Here is a 15,657-nt window from a genome sequence, read left to right on the forward strand (position 1 = left end):
TTATTTGTATTGATGAGAAACAAAAACAAGAAAGAAAAATGACTAGAAAGAACACTCCATTATGTTAATAACAACGTTATCCATGGCCGGGTGCGGTGACTCACGCCTATAATCCCAGCACTTTGGGAGGCCGAAGTGGGTGGATCATGAGGTCAGGTGATACAGACCATCTTGGCTAACCCCTTCTCTACTAAAAATACAAAAAATTAGCCAGGTATGGTGGCGGGCGCCTGTAGTCCCAACTGCTCAGGAGGCTGAGGCAGGAGAATGGCGTGAACCCGGGAGGCAGAGCTGAGATGGCACCACTGCATTCTAACCTGGGCAACAGAGCGAGATTCCATCTCAAAACAAACAAACAAACAGAAAAACATTATCCCTGGATAGTAAGTTTGAGTTGATTTTCTTCTTTTATGTGTTTTTCTGTATTTTCTAAATTTTCTTCAGTGCACATATTTTATAATCAGGAAAGCAGATTTATATTAAATCAGAGGAAAAAATCATCAAGGCCTTCTTTCTTGTCTACATCTTAATAATTTTCTCAGTATAATCCTCTCCAGATATCTTTCACAGTCAAGGAGATCCCTGTTTATATGATACAGGTAGAGTATCTACAGCACACTGAGGGAAAACCACGTCTTTTCATGTCACTCACTGAATTCCTTTCAGTTGATTCTGCACAGCCTAGCAACATAGTGACTTATATAGACCTACAATCCCTACTTACCTCCCACTCCTTCCCCCAACCAAGCATTATAAATTAATGTGATGATCACTTCCATACCAAATGCTTCCTTCTTGGTGGAGGCCCATAAAATTTCCAAGAAAGCAAGGTGCTAGAGGTAAATCACCATCAACAGAATGGACAGTAGCAAAAAGCACCTTACAAAATCCAGACTCCACCTAACTGTTTTGAAATGGCTAGGGATGCTGGAGTGGGGTGGGGTGGGTTAGGATAGAGAAACTAATTGAAAGGGGAGGAGGGAATTAGGCAAGAAATACCCTCCAGGCAAGATGGAGTGGGGAGAAAATTCAGAGACACGTTGTTCTTACAGGACTAGTAGTAATAAACACAATCACATTAATACAAAGAGCAATAAAAACAATACACATATCCGAGGTACCAACAGTGTGCTTGATGCCGTCAGCAGAATTGTCCTCTTTATTAAGCTGTGATCTGCATTCTGCCTAAACTATAAGAAAGGTGAGCAGCAGGCCAAGTGCAGTGGCTCATGCCTGTAACCCCAGCACTTCTCTGGGAGGCTGAGGAGGGCAGATCACCTGAGGTCAGGAGTTCGAGACCAGCCTGGTCAACATGGTGAAACCCGTCTCTACTACTAAAAAAAAAAAAAGAAAGAAAGAAAAAAATTAGCCAGGCGGCCAGGCGTCGTGGTGGGCGCCTGTAATCCCAGCTACTCAGGAGGCTGAGGCAGGGAGAATTGCTTGAATTGTGGAGGTGGAGGTTGCAGTGAGCCAAGATCATGCCACTGCAGTCCACCCTGGGCAACAGAGCCAGATTTAGAGAGAGAGAGAGAGAGAGAGAGAGAGAGAGAGAGAGAGAGAGAGAGAGAGAGAGAGAGAGAGAGAGAGAGAGAGAGAGAGAGGTGAGTAGCCTGTATGCATGAAGGAAGGAGGCAGTGGGTCATTCTCCCGGCTAAATGGTGTTGGTAGGGACTGTTACATTCTTTGTGTTCTGTTGTGTTCTGATGCTTTAACTCAGAGCCTAGTGCTGTGTAGACCCAAAGACCAGAGTAAGAGAATGGAGAGTCCTAGGAGAAAGATGACAGAAGGGGTAGAAGATCTCTTTGAGATGTCAAGCAATGAATAGAATATACAGGAATATAGAAGAATGAATCTGAGACCTTCATGCATCACATTCTCATTGAGTGATACTTAGAATCATCTTTGAAAAACAAGGCTGGATACGCTGCTTGGGGCCCTGGGGAGAAGGAGTGTTATCACTGCAGAGGAAGCTGGTTGACCCATTCCCTTGGGGGAATTAAAAGTTCTGTACCCAGGGTGGACCCCAGGCCTTGTAGTCCCGAATTGTGCCTCAGAAGGAGGACAAAAGAAAGTGGAAGCTAATATAGTCATTGGCTGGGAAGAAAAATAGGTCTTTGAGAATGTTGGGAGAGAGTGTTAGAGATTAAAAGGGAAGGAAAATTAGGATGATTAAATAGGAAAAGAAAAATGTAGGTGGATAATTCACAGAAGGGGTTCAGAGTCCTTTTCACCTTCTTGCTGAAAATGGATTGTCCTCCAGATCCATTTTGTCAGAGGAACATGCCTAAGAATCCAGGCACAGAGCTGAAAGTACTTGATAAATCAAAAAGGAAATTGGCTTCCGCCTGAATGACTAAATGCAGGAGAAAAAAATAGTGCAAAATATGGGATAAAATACATTTATGTTTCCTTTGTAAAGGTCTTCTGGTTCAGATTCAATTCGAGTCATATACTCAGTGTAAAGTATGTATGTTTACTGAAAAGAAACAAATCAATAAAAAAAACAACAGGGCAGGGTGAGGTGGCTCACGCCTGTAATTTTAGCACTTTGGGAGGCTGAGGTGGGTAGATCACTTGAGGCTAGGTGTTCAAGACCAGCCTGGACAGCATGGTGAAACCTTGTCTCTACTAAAAATACAAAAATTAGCCGGGCATGGTGGCAGGTGCTTGTAATCCCAGCTACTTGGGAGGCTGACGCTGGAGAATCTCTTGAATTCAGGAGGCAGGTGTTGCAGTGAACCGAGATTGCACCACTACAGCCTAAGCGACAGTGAGACTCTGTCAAAAAACAAACACACAAACAAAACACACACACACACACACACACACATACACACACAAAACCCCCAGAGGCCCAGAAAGGTTAAGTGACTTTATCAAAGTCGCAGTGGTTTCCTGACTCCCAGTGCAGCTGTCCTGCCACACAGGGAAGGCAGCACCCCCATTCACCCTACTACTAGCCTGCCTGTCTTATTTCCAGGACAGCTTCCTCACCACCTTGGCACAAACTCCCAGTTCACTTGAAACAAATGGCTTAGCCCTGCTGGGTCTTGGTTTTCTCAGCTGCAATGAAGATATGGAATGGATGACCGTTCACAACCTGTGTTTCATTCCTAAAGAATAAGAAGGGAATCCAATTTGCCACCAACTCAGCATTTGCCTTCTCACTGCCCTGGAAAAGTAGTTTTTAAAACGTGGCCCCTGACCAGCAGCATCAGCATCACCTGGGAACCTATTTGAAATGCAAATTCCAAGGTCCACCTACTGAATCAGAAACTCTGGAGGTGGGGCCCAGCAAATGGATTTAGCAAGCCTTCCAGGGAGTCCCGCTACAGCTCAAGTTTGAGAACCACTGCTCTGAATGTTTTCTGACCAACACACACGCGCGCGTGCGCGTACACATACACACGCATAGGTAACTAACTTTTCTGTGGCCACTAGCACCCCACGCCCATGCCTCCAGCCCCAGCCCCAGCCCCAGCTCTCCCTCCCCATTCCTCGCCGCTCCATCCTGGGATGATGAATGGAGGTCAGGGCGCTGTCAATGGAGGACGCGGCAAACCCTCCCCAACCGACCGAGGGGGTCGCGGGAGGCTGCGTTAAGGCTTCCCTGCGACTGGTTTCCTTATCATTTTCTCCACCGCCGCTGTCCCATTTTCTGATGAGTTTGCTTTTAATGATTTATCCAACAGTTTGTCTTGCAGAATAAGACCATTGAGAGGTGGGTGTCAGGAAAGTTTTGGAAGAGACTGGAAGAAAGGAGGGAAGGATTGTACATGCAAGAGCAAGGGTGCGAGGTGAAGCTAAAGAGAAAGTGGAGGCTTCAGGGGAGCCCCTGGGTTCGGGGAAAAGGGAGATGGTGCTTTTGGTATGAGAAAGAAAAAAAGTTGGAGGAGAGCGCGGGTCTGAGGCACAGCAAAAAGTGGGTGTTAACGGGAAAACTGCCCTAGAGTTTGGGGGACTTTTTTTTTTCCAGCTTCCTTTCCAAGACTTTTTCTTTGCTCCATTTTGCTCCTCCCCCTCCTCCCCGCCTCCTCCACTCCCCCCTCCTCCTCCTCGCGTGGTAATGGGAGGCTCCTAGGCAGGAGAAGCAAAAGAAGGAATTGTTTGCGAGTTCAGTCATCCAAAAAGCTTCTTCCATATGGAGGGACCGGGTGCGCTGGGCGCGGCGTCCCTTGCCTTGTCCTGCTGCCGCCGCCGCGGCCGCCGCTTCCTGCCGCGGGGACCCTGAGTCCCGGCCTGCCGGTGTCAGCCGCCGCGCGCGCACAGACACACACACACGCGCACACAAACACACACAGAAAAGACACAGGCGCACACACGGCGCGCACACCCTCACGCCCGCCACAGCCACACGCGCCCGCACGCGCCCTCCCTCTACGGCCGGCAACTTCTCCGTCCGGGGCTCCTTTGTTGCTCTAGCCGCTGCCGCTCGCCCGTGTTGTGTGTCCTCGGTGTCACCGTGCGTGTTGTGTGTCCGTGCGGCGCGGCGCTGTGTGGCTCCCTCTGCGCCCACCACGCTGGCCCCCGGGCCCCGGCTCGCCCTCCCCAGGCGCGGGCTGCAGCAGAGGTGAGTCACGTCGCTGAAGTTTGTTTTCTTTTCATAAAAAGTTGTGTTTATTGTTGGTTCGGGGAGAAGAGGGGGCAGGAGGCGGCCGCAGGCCGAGGCAGCGCCAGCGAGTGACTGCCGGGGGACGTGCCGGGGTCTGGAGCCGATTCCGAGCGCTCGGCCGGGCGCCCGGGGCTGGGAGCTGCGGTCGAGGCTGGGCGCGCCGGGCGCCGGGCGGAGAAGTTGGGGCGAGGCGGGCGGCGGGGGTCCCGGGGGCTGCAGCCGCTGCGAGCCGTTGCCGGGCCCAGGGGCGCCGCATCTGGTTCCCTGCCGCAACGGTGGAGCCGGGCGATGGTGGTTTCGCCCCCGCGGTTCCCGGAAGCTTCTCGGGTGGAAGAAGGACCCGGCCAGCCTCCCAAACTTCCCCCGAAGGTTGACACCAGCGCCCCGGCTCCATGCGCCAGGCCGTGGGGGGAACCCGAGGCGTGGCGGCAAATGCGTGCAGTCACTCAACATGCACTCGGCCTCTTCGGAGGGTGAGGGTTTCTCATAGTTGGCGTCTTCTAAAGGAAAAACACTAAAATGAGGGACTCAGCGGACCGGGAGCGATGAAGCCTGAGGGAAGCATCCCTAGCTGTTGGCGCAGAGGGGCGAGCCTGAAGCCGAGTGGCCCGAGGTGTGTGAGGGGCTGGGGCAACGGTGAGAGATGTGTGTGAGTTCGTGTGTGCGTGTATGTGAGTGTGCGCGCGCGTGTGTGTGTGTTCGCGCCAGCAGCGTCCTCCTGGGGTTGTGCTCTTGGAGTTTTTGTTGATGTAATTGTGAGAAGGTGTGGGAAATGAATCTGGAACCAGTGGGACGGGGCTGTGGGGAGGGCAGGGAACCCAGGAAGAATTTTCTTAAGGAGTATGGAAGAGCCTGCTTGACTTTCAGGATGCTCAGTATTAATTTGCTTTTCCAGGTGATGGGAGAATGCTGAGGGATGGGAAGCAGGTGGACCTGAAGGACTTAATGGAGCCTTGGGGATTTGTTTGACTGAGTTTTGTTTTGGGGATGGGGGTGGCAGTGCCAGAGTTGCTTGGAACAGAGTTGTACTCCCCCAGAGATGTGGCAGTAGAGCTAAGAATACCGAAACCACACACCAGCAATCCCAAACAGGCACTTTTTGGGTGTGGTGGGGTGTTCTGCTGCTTCCCGCATCCCTTCTCTGCAAGTTCAAATGGGTTCGCATAAGTTTTTGACCCGGAGTTACTTCTTTGAGTGGACTGAGTGAAGATTATATTTTGGTTTCAGGCCCTTGTGCCACCTGCAGATGCACTGTGCCCAGCACACATTTGCCACCTAGTTCTTTGTTGTCCAGAACTCTGTACACATTGGCCATTGGATGAATGTCATTTTAAAACTTCTTCAGCGTGCAAACATTTCTGATTTATTCCACGACTGGGACCTAAACAGGCAGCCCAGCTCTCTGATGGTTTTTTTTCGTCCCTTTGGTTACAGCCAATAAATCAATCTTCGTTTTCTCAAGGGCAGCATGGAAAATATTAAACCACAGTCTTGTTGGGCTGCGTGTGGGGGCTAGGATGCCCATACATCTGGGTGACCTGTTTTCTGAACTTAAAGTAAATCTGAGGCAAGAGGTTAGCCATTTTGAGGTGTGTAACAGGTTTCCCAGAAACATTTCTGAGGTCTTATAATTGGTACTTTTTAATGGTCTCGTAATTGAGACCCAGAAGCTTCTCGTGGTAATCTGGAAGCACCTTGGGGTCAGTGGGACAGAGGCTGGGTAGAAACAGCAGCGGAGTTATTATTTTCCTGCTATATGAGTTTTTCAAATGAGTTTATGCAAAGAGGTAAAATGAAAGAAAAAAAGAGTTGCCTCATTGGGCCACTTTGCTGACACTGCCCTCCCCTGTATAGATTTATCACTCAGAATTTGGCCCTTAAGGAGGCTGGAGGGTGTCTCCACACCTATGAAGCCTGAGGATTGAGACCTCAGACACTGTCTCTTTTGTCCTCTATGGAGATACGTCAGAAGGGCATCACTGCAAGAGACATTTGCTAGGGAGCAATTGTCCCCCACGCCATAGGCCACTGGCTTTACTTGGGAAAAGAGGTTGCTAGAAGCCAGGATGGCTGGTTCTTTGACTACAACTGGAGAGGGAGGATGTGGGGAAAAAATAGAGAGGACTCTGCTTAGCTGTTAATTGGTGAGCCAGCTCATGATAAGCAGTGTGATTTATGTTCCTTTCCACCCTCCAAATGGGTCCAGAGATTTTCCTTTCTTTGAAGTGCTTTTTTCAAGTGTTTGGGATCCCAGCTCTCTTCAACAACATGGTTTCCATGCCCTAAGAATGAATAAGAGATTTTACCCATGAAATAATTCAGTTGACTTTCACATGGACCCCCCACAGTTTGAAAAAGGAGGGCAAGAAGTGAGCCTGATGTGTCACAGTGTTCCATGTGCCCTAGGGGGTCTGGGTTCAAATTTCGGCAAAGCCGTTGCTGTGGTTAATGAATTAGGGTTTATCTCTGTGTCTTTCAAACTACAACAGAAAACTCAGGTGCACAAAATAATTGCTGTCCAATACCTTGTGGCCTCTGAATAAGAAAATATTAACTTGGCACCAAAAGATATTATATATTTGGAAGTTGCTTTCTTTCCTCCAAACTCTAAGCCCTCTTGCTGTCTGGGAAAATATGGGACAGGAGAAAAGAATCGAAATTTGGGAGGGAGAGGAAAGAAAATAATATGTTCCATTTAGAAAAATCTATTTACTCTTAACATGTGTAACTTCTTGTCATGTCCATAATTCAATTCAGCAAACATTTTTAGTGCATCAGGCACCAGGCTGAAACCTTCCTTGTCCCAGGAGAGTAAGCTTTCTTAGTCAAAGGATGGTTCCTCCTCAGTTTGTTTTTATTGCACGAGCATCTACTTCTAATTAAGAAAATGGTTTTAAAATTATCCACAATCCCATTGACTTGTGTTGCTCATCATGTACATGCATACTTTTTACACAGTTGTGATAAGAGTATAAACTTCTGTTGTCAGACAGCCCTGAAGTGTCTCTACATTTTTGACTATAGACTCTCAGAGAACAGATGTAGCCAGCTACTTTGCTGTTGGTCGGAAAGACCCAAATCCTAAGTGTGCTCCCACATGGAGCCTTAACATGTAACATTTTCATAATTTATGAGGTTGACTCAAATATTTGGGGTTAGGGGGTGGGATGGGAGAGGGTGTTTGTTTTTAATCTATAAACCCATGTTTATGAAAAGCTTGCCTAGAGAAGGTTTTGCTTCATTGGAGCCCTCAGGGTTGGTAACGGATAGAGAGGAGGTGGAATGCAGGAAGGAAGGTTTAGAGGATCCATCTCAAATGGCACTGCCTTTAGGAGGGTTAGGAAACTGGGGTTGGAATCTAAGCTCTGCCTGTGAACTCCATTCACACTGACTCAAACCACTGAACTAATCTATTCCTACATCTCTACTGCCACCCAGTTAGATACCTTCCCCAAGTTTGCCTGCTCTTTCCTGCCCTTCCTTTTATTACTCCACCATCTTTTTCATTCCTGCCACCACCACACTTGTTGATGCCCTTGACAATTGTTGCTGGCACGTAGCTGGGCCCCCCAGTGCCAACCTATGACCATCCCACCCATTCTCCATGAGTGCTATAATCAGGTCACCACCCAGCTTTAAAACAATCCTAATCTCTTAAAGCCCTGCTGTGTAGCTCTGTCCTACCTCATGATAACATTACTTCAATAGGAGCCACCTTCTCCAGTCTAGTAGCTGACCCTTGATTTTTGCTGAGTTCTTTCCTTGCTTCTGTCTTATCACCCCAAATCCCTTCCATGTAAGCCTAATTTTGTATGAGGCCTGTTTATAATGTGATCTTAAGAGATATTTGATGACTGTTGATGAAAATGGACTGCTGAACACAAAGGTAATGGTCTTGTAAAGTGTAATCATTGTTCTTAATCCGTTGTTCATTTCAGCAAGGAGCTGGGAAACTGAATGTTTCAGGAGGCCTATGGTCTTAGAAAAATCACTTTTCTACTGTTTTCCTATTTATAAAATGTATTGATAAGGAATTACTATGGTTTATAGCAATGCACCTTGTAAAAAGCAAATACTTCAGAACTGTTTATTTTGTTCAAAAGATGAGATAATTCTCTTTTTCCTCAGTTTCAGAACAAGCTTCCTGGAACCCACGACCCATGAAATCTTGTCAACATTTATACCGTCTGAGGGTAGCAGCTCGAAAATAGAAGAAGTAGGTGAGGTTTTCTGCTCAGTCTGATAACTCTGGCCTATTAGGTCAGCCATTTGTTCATGTTTTGTGTTACCACTTGGAGATAGTTTTTCTCATCCTCAAGTATTGGAAGTTCAACTTTGAGTGGAATCTGGACTAAACTTCAGGTTAGTTCTAGTTCGGTTCATATGCTCTTTTAGTCAAAGTCTGTGATGGCTATGTGAACCCCCTTGTTCTGCAGCAAGCTCTGTCAGACATGTTAGATACAAACCGTTTACTATGGGATTTGGAGTCCAAGCTTGCTGTGAAAAAGTCCCGCCTAGGTTTGGGTGAGGAAAACCATGTGTTTATGTCTCTGTCAGTGGTATCACAGCAAATGCCTTGTGGTCTGATGTACTGGGCAATGTTTATCTCACAAAAATCAGTGGGATTGTGCTTCTTCCCATCTTCTGAAATAAAGTTAGGAAATAATTTCTCTTTTCCTAAAGTGAATTTGGCCTTCTCTTCAAAGAAGGCCTTTGATGTTTGGGACAGGATTATTGGGCAGTAAGAGGAAATCAGAGCAGAAAGACACAGTTAACCTAATTCAGTTGCCAGAGAAAATGTTGAGGAAAGTCTCAACCCATTCTCCTGGTTAGCAACAGGAAAGTGTATAATATGGGTAGAGTGGGTAGGGTTGAAGAAAAATTACCGGAAGCTGAGCAGTGGAAAATAGAGCAAAAGAATGTTTATTCTTCTCCAAAGTGAGTTTGGATAGTTTTGGACAAGATGAAGGTGATGAAGTATGTGGAGGTTGGCGCCTTCATCCTTTCGACAAGCTTTTATTGAGTGCTTGCTCTGTGCCTGGCACCAGGCGTAGGCTGGCAGGAATTAATACCAGAGCCCATGCTCCATCCAGAATCCTATTACTGACCTAAAGGGAAATGCAGAGCACTGCAATGCAAACTGTAGGGTTAAAAAGTACTTGGAATGGGTCCATTAAGAAAGACTTCTTGGCCTGGCGAGGTGGCTCATGCCTGTAATCCCAACACTTTGGGAGGCCAAGGTGGGAAGACTGCTTGAACCCAGGAGTTCCAGACCAGCCTGGGTAACATAGCAAAACTCTGTCTCTACAAAAAAAAAAAAAAAAAAAAAATACAAAAACTAGCTGGGCGTGGTGGCATGTGCCTGTAATCCCAGCTCCTTGGGAGGCTGAGGTGGGAGGATCACTTGAGCCCAGGAGGTCAAAGTTGCAGTGAGCTGAGATGTTGCCACTGCACTCCAGCCTGGGCTACAGAGTGAGACCTTCTCTCAGAAAAAGAGAGAGAGAGAGAGAGAGAGAGAGGAGATGGGAGAGGGAGAGGACTTCTTGAGAGAGAGGAATTACAATCTCAGGAAAAGTCTTAAAAGCAGAGATGGGACCAGTAGTACCAAAATGTCCTTTTATCTTTCCTTGTACGTGTTGTTCATTATTTTCTTCCTTAAAACTCATTTTCCTCAGTGAATGGTAGGCCTAAGTATGCTGGAGACCCAACATTTCATGTTCAGAAAATTTTTTTTAATACATTTTGGAAAGTTAAAACCCGGTATCTGCGTTAACTGCACAAGCTCAGAAATCTGGGTCTTAAGTTCCTAAAACCAACTATTGAGTAGCTTTCTGGGAGAAAAGGAGAAATGTGTGATTTTAAAAAATTTTCATCTACATGAGATTTTAGCTGAGAATCCTAGAAATACATGCCTGAATTCAGCTTTTTAGCTTTCAGTTCCATTTGCCATTTGTTTTACCGTCTGTGGCTCTGAAATCGTTCCCAGGGTACCAAGTGAGGGGACATTTATTTTAAGGACATGAAAGTTGCCCAGAAACCTCCTTGACTGCTGAGAGGAAAATAGCACACAGGATGGGAACTATAGGTGAGGAAAGCGGGGCCTGTGGAACTGACTGGCTGTGGAGGCCTTGGAGCCCCCGCCACCAAGTCTAGGTTAGAATTGGACTTTAGAAGAGAGCCCTCCCCCACCTTTCCTGGCTCTGCCAATATTTTTCCAGATTACTGCCAGCCAAGTGCCTTTACTAGTCTGAGCTTACCTAATATTACGATCCTAGCAGGTTTATTAGGTGTGGGTCACAGTTAATTGGAGAGGAAAATTGGGGAGTTCTGGGTTTATTAGCTTTTCTATGAAAGCAGAGGCTGCTCTTAAAGATTTCAGAAATCATCTTTCCCACTTGACTGTCTTTCTGTTTTCGGTCTTATGACTATCATTTCACAGTGGCGTTAGGGGAGCTCTTCCTTCTTATACAGCTGTACCTAAGTGAGAGAGACTTAAAAATGCAATCAGTCAACACAGTGCCCTCTTTTGCAAGTGAGACCACATCAAGTATGGAAATTCACAGTTGTTTACCTGTGTCATTATGAATGGATGTTTTGTAGTGAAAAAGTTATATACGAATTTGCTGTATTACCGGCAAGAGTTACAGTCTAATGGATCATCCAATGTACAGGCTTCTGAAATAATCACCTGCAACCCTGCCTTCAGAGTTTTGGTGGTCTGCCATCTGCGAAGGCCCCACAGTCAGGTGCTTTCATTCTATAGGCTTCTGTTGCAGAGCTGGAGGCTGGGGAGTTAGGCCTGGCTTTGCCTGTCTGGACCGTGGCAGCTTGCCAGCAAGTTTCACTGGGTGGTCTTCAACAATGGGAGAAGGGGGGTGGGGGAGCTCAGCTCCCTCCCCAAAGAGGAACAACAAGGTGGCTTTCTATAGGTGGGTTTCACATTGGCAACCAGTCCCTTTGTCACTGACACACCATATAGGTCTTCAGTGTGGGTGAAAAGAATTAAACAGGTTGCCTGAAGGTGGTATTGTGATGGGGTTAATTTGTGTTTCGGATTTTACAAATGAAGCCTTGTGTTTATGTGGCAAGCCTCCCTCCCAAGAGAAGTAGCACACACAAGCAGCAGGTACCCTTCATCGTGTGAGGGAAGAATTATTATTCTCACTTGTCATGGGAGACGCAAACCTCCCAATGCAGCCTTTCACCTCATCACTTAGGGAATTAACAGTGGACCTGGAGCACAAACTGAGGTCAGCTCGTCAGTGCCAAAGAGGCAGAGCTGCCTGCCTCTGCTGCCCTTCCAGCGATGGAGAAAATGTCACTGCCATTTAGTGAGCACTTACTGTGTGCCAGGCCTTGTGTTAAAGCACTACAAGCATTATCTCTGCAATCCCCCAGCAGGGCTGTGAAAATGGGCATTATTGTCCTATTCCACAGATAAGGAAGCTGAAGCTTAAATAATTGTAGGGACTTGTTTTAGTCTCACAGCTGGTAAATGGCACAGCCAAGATTTCATTGCAGGTCTGCTGAGTCCAAAACTCGAGTTTTTCATGAAAAAGAAATGAAGCAAGCTTTCTCCCAAAGCAGAGCTCTTCTAGCTTGGGAAAACTGTTTCTTTTACAGCTGACGAAGTGTATGGGGTAGGTGAAGGTCTTTATGAGACTTGCCATTAAGAGACTCAAATTTAAAACTGGGACTACAGCTAGGAGATTTTGAATGGCTCAGCAGCAGCCCCACAAGAGAAGCCAGGCTTTGCAGCCAATGGCTTTGTGGCATAGCTGGTGTCAGACTTTGCAGCTAGTGGCTTTGTGGCACAGCTGCAAACTTTGCAGGCAATGGTGAAAGCGACCTCCATCTTAGATTTCATCTCAGAATATGTCTCTTGATTTTTCCCCCCTCCCCTGGGATGGTGTCTGAATTGGCTGCTTCTTTATCTGCCAGATGAATCCTTTTGCTCCTAGGATCTCTGCAAGTCTGATCAAGCAGGCCCTCCATGCTCTTGGTGGGGTGAGGGGGAGAAGATATTTGGCCCAGTAGATACTTGTTACTGGTCAGGAGAAGTGGCAGCTTGTACAGAAAACACCCTGGGGAAGGAAGTAGCAGCTTTGACAGACAGGTAACTGACAGAAGATGGTACCTTCCAGGCAAATACTCATAGAGCAGCCACCAGAAAGAATTCGACAGGCAGTTACCTGCAGAACAGCAATGCAGACCTCTCTGCTGGCTTAGGAGAGTGATGGCAATTTGGTTGCAGACGACATGTAGTTAGTTACCCTTGTTCCTTGTTTTTCTGTAACAAACATGGAAAACCTGAAGCCAAGGTGTTCTGGGTTTGGGGGCACAGAGGACACCTGGGTTTAAGATATAATTATGTGACCAGCTACTTGGGTAATGGAGATGAGGTCATGAAAACTCAGTGTGACTTTATTTCCCTGTCTTCATACACTGCCTACTCAGAACATTATGAGGAAGCAGTGAAATGGGAGAAGTGTTCCTCTAAATGTGAGACGTGCCTTCTCACCTCAGAAGCCCAAGGCCGTTGGCCTCTGTGCTTACCCAAGATGAGTTAGGAGATGAGAAATAATAGGGAACTGGCCAGAATAGGGCACAAGGGATTCATCTGCTTCTGTGGTTCTGTTTTTATTTCTCAGGGCAGGAGCCTGGATTGGAGGCATTTTGGTCATATCGTCAGAGATCCTCCTGGATCCCTCCAGACAAGCTGCCTTTCCTGGCCTTGTGGGACCAGGAAATGAAGGGTCTCAGGTCCAGGAGGAATTGAGAGAGGAAGAGGACTCATGGCTAAATAATTCTAGTTAACATTCTTTTTTGAGAGAGGAAGGAACAGAAGGCATCTGTGGAGTTTCTGGAGTTCCCACCTGAGAGAACAGAAGTCAGGAATGAATTTTACAAGAAGGGTGAAGTGCTGGGAAAGATGGCTGTGTTGCAGGAAGGAGCCATATTTCTGGAGCCACTTCCAGGTTTGAGACTGTGCAGCATCCTGGTTGAGGGGAGGCTTTGGAACCAGACAAACCTGGGTTTCAATTCTGGCTTTGCCAGTCGATAGGTGTGTGACCCTAGGCAAATTACGTAGACTCTGAGAACCAGTTTCTTAGGGTTATTGCAAAGGAGAGGCAAGATAATTAACATAAAGCACATAAAATGCATTGGGAGAAACCCGTAGAAGGTGGCTGTTATTATTAGGGAAGGAAAGAGGAACAGAGTGGAAGAAGGGTTGCTGCAAGGATTGGGCAACTAGAAGGATAAGCAGGTGGGAGAGCCCACTGATAGAGTCCTCAATGGCTCAAGGTTTACAGAGAGAAAGAAATGTGAGGATGGAGAGATGGAGGAGCACATGGAGGGGCAAAGCCCTGCCTCAGGTGCACCGTTTGATGCCAGTCCTTGGTCCTGGTCACTGGGTAGATAAACCCCCCAAGCCTTCCCCTCCACTTCTTCCCCAACTCAGCATAGCCCATTCTACCAGGTGTGCCAGAAATCTTGGAGTCATCCTTGACTCTGTTCTTTCTCTCATGCTCCTTTAAATTGGCCAATAATATTGGCCTTACCTTCAGAATGTTTCCTGAATTCTGTACCTGCTCACCGCCCTGTCTTCTATCAACATTTCTGACTTAGATTCTCAAAATAAGCTTCCTAAGTGTTCTCTCTGCTTCCACCTATTCTTCATAGAAAAATCAGTGTCACACTTTTGAAACAAAAGCAAGACAACGTCGCTTCTCTGTTCAGAACTTCTATGGCTTCCTGTTTGATTCCGAGAAAATATCCAAATACCTCACTCCTTCCCTCTCAGGGGTCCTCTCCTCACCCCTTCCCTCTGAGGCCCCCCTTCCCCCCTTGCCTACTCACACAGCCATGTTAGCCTCCTCCCTGCTCCTCACACTGGCTGAGCAACCTCCTCCCAGGGGATTTGTGCTTGCATTTGCCCACTATCTGGAAGGCTTCTCCCCAGATGCCTGCATAGCACACTCCCTCATTTCATTCAGGCCACTTGCTTCATGGTCACCTGAACCTGACCACACTTTATTAAACAGCACTCCCACCGTCATTCTCTCTCCCTTCAACCTAATTTCTTTCCCTCCACGTTATCACCTCCTGGCTCGTGTTTCTTTGTTCTTTTGGTTATTGCCAGCTTCCCCTCTAGACTGAAGATCAGCGGAATCAGGGACTTTGTTTTCTTCCTCACTGTCTTCCCAGTGCCTAGAATAGAACCTGGTTGGTAAGTGGTGCTCACATTTTTTTTTTCATTTTTGCTAGTTTGCAGGCCTCTACTGAATCTCAGAAGGGATGTAATAGGAGTTTCAAACAAAATGAAATAATTATGTATAGATTTATGTAAGAAAATGCATTCTGGAGTATATGTATATGGGGGGAAAATGGGAGAGATGTCCAGAGAATGCTAATGTTACAGCATCTGTTTCAGAGAAGCTAGGAAGCAGTGTGCAAGGCTGCAACAGAAAGAGCCCAGTTTCTTTTCTCTTCCTCAAGGTAACTGCCCTCAGGAATGTCCATGGGTGTACCGGTTGCTCCATGTTGGTGAATGTAAGCATGGGTGCCCTGTCTGCCCTTCCTCATCATTCACTTAGGAGGAATCTGGTGAACATCTGCTTTGTGCACAGCACTGTGCTAGGCCTGGCTAGGAGATGTAAGGGGGCCCAGCTTACACTGTCATACCACCAGCAGTTTACAGTCCTGTTGTTCATCTGGGATTTCCTGAGTGTGCCTGGGCCATCCACTTTGCCGCTCTCCTCCCTTAGCAACCTGAGTTGAATCTGACTTCTGTTGAATCTGGTTTGGAACCACAAGCTAAGTACAGGGGGTGAATTTTAAAACAGTTTAGTTCCCCACACACCAGAGAGCCTGGTAGGGCTGGCCCTGTGCCAGGTACACAGGTGACAGAGATGGTCTCTGCCATTGGAGAGTTGACAGGCCATGGAAGTAAGGAACCACACATTTGGATGCTCACCCAGAGGGGGACAGATCTGACTTAAACTGTATCTCAGTCACTTCTGACGTGGTTCTAGATTTAGAAA

The 15,657-nt window shown here is 47.1% G+C and overlaps 1 protein-coding gene across 7 annotated transcripts in view; it reads left to right on the forward strand.

Annotated features, from left to right (window-relative positions):
• Positions 1 to 15,657, forward strand: part of BOC (BOC cell adhesion associated, oncogene regulated) — a 253,113-nt gene that overhangs the window by 172,870 nt on the left and 64,586 nt on the right. For 2 of the 7 annotated variants that reach the window (XM_030941106.1, XM_010361029.2), the window contains exons 1-2: positions 4,030 to 4,570; positions 8,741 to 8,828. The gene's annotated coding sequence lies outside the window, so the exon portion shown is untranslated. Of the gene's footprint in view, positions 1 to 4,029; positions 4,571 to 4,682; positions 5,226 to 8,740; positions 8,833 to 8,891; positions 8,975 to 15,657 lie in introns of those variants that run through there. The other 5 variants (XM_030941100.1, XM_030941111.1, XM_030941114.1 and 2 more) reach the window with 5 other exon arrangements.

The sequence above is a fragment of the Rhinopithecus roxellana genome, chromosome 1 (genome assembly GCF_007565055.1).
Source record: "Rhinopithecus roxellana isolate Shanxi Qingling chromosome 1, ASM756505v1, whole genome shotgun sequence".
In the NCBI taxonomy this organism is placed as follows: Eukaryota; Metazoa; Chordata; class Mammalia; order Primates; family Cercopithecidae; genus Rhinopithecus; species Rhinopithecus roxellana.